We start from the raw sequence: 6,000 nt of genomic DNA on the forward strand, positions 1-6,000 counted from the left end.
ATTTTAGGCAGTTTTCAAAATATTAAAACAATACAGATTTTTAAAATATATTTTTAAAATTCTCTGTAAAAAGAAAATATATATTGTAAATGCAATTGAACAATGTACAGAATTAAAATAATTTAACTGTGTGTGTGTGTGCATGCACACATGCACCTTCAGGTTGTCTGTCAACTTATGGTGACCCCATGAATTTCGTATGGTTTTTTTTAATGCAAGGAATCCCTCATTTTCATCCTTCTTCCTACAGCACCTGATATTCATCGACAGTTTCCCATCCAAGTACTAGCCAGAGCTGACTATGGTTAGTTTTAAAAAACACATTGCCTTTAGGGTATTTAGACTAAAGTCTTAAGGAATCAAATATTAAATGTTCATGAACAGTTGTGAATATTAATATATGTTGTGGGCCAAGAAATCATTAACTTTATTCATACCTCTGCTTGAGGTTTCTTTGCTAGAAAACAGTTAGTTCAAGGTCATTGCTTGTATGTCCAAGAAGATTAAAATATTCTGCCACTATGTTTTTTTGGTACTGTCATTTCTAACATCAACCTTATGTTGGTTATCCGCCTGCAAGGAGAATGTTTTGTTTATACAATGCAGAGAATGAAAGGGGCATTGCTGAGAAAGAATGGCAGATATCACATTGAGAATGAGTATGTAAATATACCTTGATGTTGGAGGTGACATTATTAAAACCTATAATATTGCTGCAGCAGTAGATGGAGACAGACTTGGCATCTGAATTTGTGGCATGGTCTTATTCCCGTATTGTCATCCATGTTATGCTGTTTAGGTAGGATACTCATTTCAGGTTGAGAGGCTATCTATAAGCATTCAAAAGCTTGCCACCCAGATTGTTTCAGCTCATTGATAATAGTCTCCACTAAGACCTACAAGTGACAACTATTGGTGTTGTGTCATTTTCTGATTTCAGTCTTTCTTGTAATAGATTGTTCCTGTGCACCAATCTTGTCTTGCTGATTTATTATTTACCTTCATTGGATGGACAGCACTATGAAGAATGCTTTTAGTAAATCCCTGAGTTCTGCATTCCTGTCTTTGTGGTGGGCCTGATTAGATGTGGTTGGCTATAAAACAATAGTTTGGGCAGTGTTTACTGGGTGGAAACTAAAAACATGCAAGTATGTGTCACAATCATCCAAATGCATAAACTAATAGACTGTCAAGTGTACCTGTGGTGTGAATTATTCCAGGCTTAGGTTAGTGAAGGGGTAAAAGTTGTTGACATTCTCCAGTGCTCCTTTTCCATTAGGCAAGCAATGGAGATATTTCTGGATATAGGAACTGAGGAATTATGGTTCTAGATCAACTATAAAGATATTTGTATACTGTATTTCCATGTTCATAGCAGTGCCATTAACTTGTAGGTATATGCTACTTCCAAAAATGAAGTAGTCATGAGCAAGAATAAAATGACAGAGTTTGGTGGTTAAGTGTCCTGTGGCCCATTCAAAATGTTACTCATGGTGTCTCATCAATTCTTCTGTGGGAAAATTGGTATACCAAGATTCTGCATCCATAATGGCTAGGATGGAGTTCTGTGCGGGTTGGATGCTATATTTTTTTTGTTTTTTATTTATATACCGCTATTCCAAAGATCATAGCGGTGAACAGCAAGTAAACTAATTAGCAAGTAAGCTAATTTGCCCCCAACGGTCTGGGTACTCATTTTAGCGACGTCGGAAGGATGCAAGCCTGAGTCGAGCTTGGGCCCTTTTGCTGGTCTTGAACTCGCAACCTTGTGGTTTTGAGTGAATGGCTGCAGTACAAGCATTTAACCACTGCACCACCAGGGCTCCTATATTCCCACCCATCCTATCAAAAATCTTGAGAGGATGGTGATCAGCCATAGAACAGCCAGCAGCCCTGCTATAAAGATCTGAGAAAAGAGGTAACAGAATTGGCAATAAATTTTTTCATGGAATTGGAAATGATGACAATTAGTCAGTTTCATATATTTAAGCCTATTAACTCTCCCCATGCTGGTTGGGGGACCAAAATGCTAACATGCGGGATGCCTAAAACCCATAATACAAAAGAAAATGCATGAGAAGATAATAAAATAAATTAAAATAAAACATCAATCCTTTTAAAAATGCTAAAGCATAGACCTAAATCTAAATGTTGTTCCCAAAAAGAATAAAATATATTAAATTAATTAAACATGTATAACTGTTGACTTACCAGCTTCTCTTTGATTCAGTGAGGTTATTCCATTTGGAACTATTAGCTAGATTTAGTTCTAAGAACATAGAAACCATAGTACTAAAATCACATAGTTAATGGTGGGAGGTCACTTCTGGAGTGAATGTCTGAGGAAATGTGGGAGTAGATAAGATAGTGTAAGTGAACATAATACAAATATGTAAGGAGTGATTATAGATCTTTAATGTATAGGTGATTCACATGCCACTTTCACATGAATTCATTTACACAGCGAGAAAAAAAGATTAATGGGTGTCTACCTAACAAATGATTAATCCATGTAAGGCATCTGTATAAACCAGGCTTTTCCATAAAACAAACAAATGTGAGAAAGGTCACATTATATACTAGTTTTTTTAACCCTCTGTTCTTTAAGAGATTTAGTAAAATACACAGTAGAAAAGAATCAGTTACACTGGTATAGCAGTTCTTATAGAAAAGAATACTAATATATTTGCAAAAGAAAAAAAATTACTTGTCATAGCAACGCCATGTTCTTAGAAATCTAAAAACAGGTGAAGAAAGAAGGGTGAGAAGAACACATATGTTCTGGGTGGAAATATTCTCTCAGTTACTTATTAATGCATAGGGAAGGTCCCCCCCCCCCTTGTGAAAGAACAGCACTTCAGCCATGTGAAAATAAGAATCCTCAATGCTGCCAAGGTCAGCAAGACCAAGGAAGATTTGCTGTATAAGCACTGATAAAGAAACTGAAAGCTGCCAAGGGAATGGATGCATTATGTCACTACTCCCTGGAGAAATTATCCTGAGCAAGCTGTTCTAGCTGCTTTCCTAGACTAAAACACAACACTTTTTCTCCCTTAGGAAGGAGTTTTTTTTAATTGAAATTTGACAGCAAGCATTTGGAAACTTATTTTAAAAGAAATTAGCTATGGTTACAGTTCCAAGATCCTAAAAGTAGTGAATTACTATTATAGTGGATATTTTTTGTGCATAACTCTTTACTTTACAAAAAATCTATCGATCGATCAATTGATCAATCAGTCTATTCAGAGACAGCTGTATTGGTCATGCAGCAAAAATATAGCAAACTCCAAAAACAAAAACAACAAAAAAACATCATTATACTGCCAAGCAGAATGAGCAAAAAATACCTCCATTGTCAATTTTCTTCCCCTAAAATGACTTTTAACATTCATGTCTGATGAAGGCACCTTTGAGCTTTCTAAACTTGCATAATGTATGTTTTGCCTTGTGGTTGGCTTAATAAAGGTATCACTGCACAGTCTTTTGTTTTCTTGGGAGATGAGATTTTGTGATTTTTAATTTAAAGGCCTAAATACCATGATCTCATCTGATCTTGGAAGCTAAACAGGGTCAGCCCTGGTTAGCACTTGGATGGGAGGCTACCAGGGAATACCAGGTGCTTATCTGCTAAATCTCTGATTGGCAGTGGCAAACTCCTCTGAATATTCCTTGCCTGAGAATATCTTGTAAAATTCATGGGCATTGCCATAAATTGACAGACAACTTTAAGGTGTGCGCGCGCGCACACACACACACACACACACACTTGCTTTACCGTTTTAAAGTAACTAATTGCTTTTAGTTACTTAAAATATAAGGTTTTTAAACTCAGGTTAAGGGGAAGAAAGACTGAATTGAGTGTAAATATTATGTCCAATTCAGGGTTTTGGCCTTGCATCACATAAACAATGCAGTGAGTTCAGTGGCAATTCAGAGTAAATAGCCATGTAGACAAGCCCTAAATATCCAAATGCTCTACGTTGCTGGCCTGTGAACCAAACACATTCCTCTCGCATCTAGAGATTGTGTGAACAGAGGACATGGCAGCAGCATGAGATGCTGTAACTGTAATGTTTTTAGTTACAGGTTGTGGGTGCACTACAAGAGGAATGTCACACATTTCAAGGTCTGCCTGTGCTGCAGTTACCAGGTACTATACAAGAAGAGTTATCCCGTGTTAAGGTGCAGTTGTAATTGGGACTCAGTTATCCCTTTGTTATTGGGACAATAACTTCTTAACTCCCATGCTGAGCAGCAAGCTAAATACAGCAGGCAAAAGACATAGTACATACCAGATTGTGTGTGTATGTGTTGTGTGGCTTCAAGTCGTTTTTGACTTATGGTGACCTTAAGGTGAACCGATCATGGGGTTTTCTTGGCAAGATTTGTTCAGAGAAGGCTTACCATTGCCTTCCCCTGAGGCTGAGGACATGTGACTTACCCAAGGGCATCCAGTGGGTTTCCATGGCCAAGCTGGGAATTGAACTCTGGCCTCCAGAGTTGGAAGTCCAACCACTCTACCAAACTGGTGCTTATACCAGATTGACACTTCCTTATAATATCTGAGACTACATCTATACTGCATAATTAATGCAGTTTGAGACCAACTGCCATGGCTCAATACAATGGAATTCTGGGATTTGTAATTTTGTGAAATACAGTATTTAGTTTTCTCTGTCAGAGAGCTCTGGTGCCACAACAAATTACAAATCCCAGGATTCCATAGGATGGAGCCATGACTGTTAAAGCAGGGGCAAACTGTTTTAATTCTGCAGTGTGCAACAGCCCAAGGAGTATCTGGGGATTTAAAAAAGAAAATGCAATTTCTCAGATCCTTACACTGGATTAATGAACATTAAAAAGACAGAAGGGAATCCCATAGCATCTTTGAAACTATCTGGGAAGAAGACATTTCTAGGCTTTCATGGGTGAAGTCCATATCATGGGCATAGATGGCTTGGCAGATGATAAAGTGGATCATGCCCATGAAAGGTTATGCTAGATATTTCTTCTTCCTAATTTGTCTCAAATGTGCTACTTGTTTTCTTTATGTCTTTTCATACTACAACAGGCTATCACAGCTAGCTCTTTGAATACAAGCAAGAGTTGTTCACGTGTCCATCTTCACAGCTATGGTCGCTGTCCACATTCCTGTTCAAATTTTGGAAAAGCTATGTTTTGAGACTATTGCTCCCACAGTCCACCACTCAGAAGATCACCAGTCATGCAACCTTGGAATTCTGGGTTTTCTGGGATTCTGATTCCAAAACAATTAATTTCCCAAGCTCTGCCCATAGGCTCTCAGCCCCTGAAATCTACTTGTTCAGTATAAGTGTAAAGGAGATGCATGCTTGTAAGACGTCTCATTGCAGCTGGAACCCCTAGTTCCCAGGGATTAAAGCCATGGCTGGGGGAGAGCCCTAGACATATGAAGACTTTTTCTCAACAGCAGAAAGGCCAGGATGGTCTCATCCCTGCTTTCCTTTCAACAGCAGATAAAAACATTCTTATGCACTCAGGTTTTTTCAATCTGAGAAGGGCTGGGCTTTAAATGCTGTATAATTCAGATTTTAAGGCCTGTATAGGGATTTTTTAAAAATATATATTTTAAAGTTCAATGCATAATAATTGTTTTCACTTTTTTAAATTGTTTAATTTTTAAAACAATATATTTTGTCCAATATATATTCCATTATTAGAGGGCTCTTCCTCTTCAGGCCCAATGAAGTTTGGCCTGTTTTTTTGCACCCTCTAAGGCCAGAAGATAACAGTTGGAAGGAGGGAGGGGAGGGCTCTTCCTCTTCAGGCCCGATGACGTTGGCCCTGTCCTTTCACTCCCTCTAAGGCCAGAAGATGACAGTTGGAAGGAGGGAAGGGAGGACTCATCCTCTTCTGCCCGATGGCATTGGGCCTGTCCTTTCACTTCCTCCCAGGCCAGAAGATGACAGTTGAAAGGAGGGAGGGGAGGGCTCTTCCTCTTCAGGCCCGATGGTGTTGGGC

General features: G+C 38.5%; 1 pseudogene; it reads left to right on the forward strand.

The window, feature by feature from the left end:
* Positions 1-6,000, forward strand: part of LOC121928137 — a 33,011-nt pseudogene that overhangs the window by 173 nt on the left and 26,838 nt on the right.

This window comes from Sceloporus undulatus, chromosome 4, assembly GCF_019175285.1.
Source record: "Sceloporus undulatus isolate JIND9_A2432 ecotype Alabama chromosome 4, SceUnd_v1.1, whole genome shotgun sequence".
Taxonomy (NCBI): domain Eukaryota; kingdom Metazoa; phylum Chordata; class Lepidosauria; order Squamata; family Phrynosomatidae; genus Sceloporus; species Sceloporus undulatus.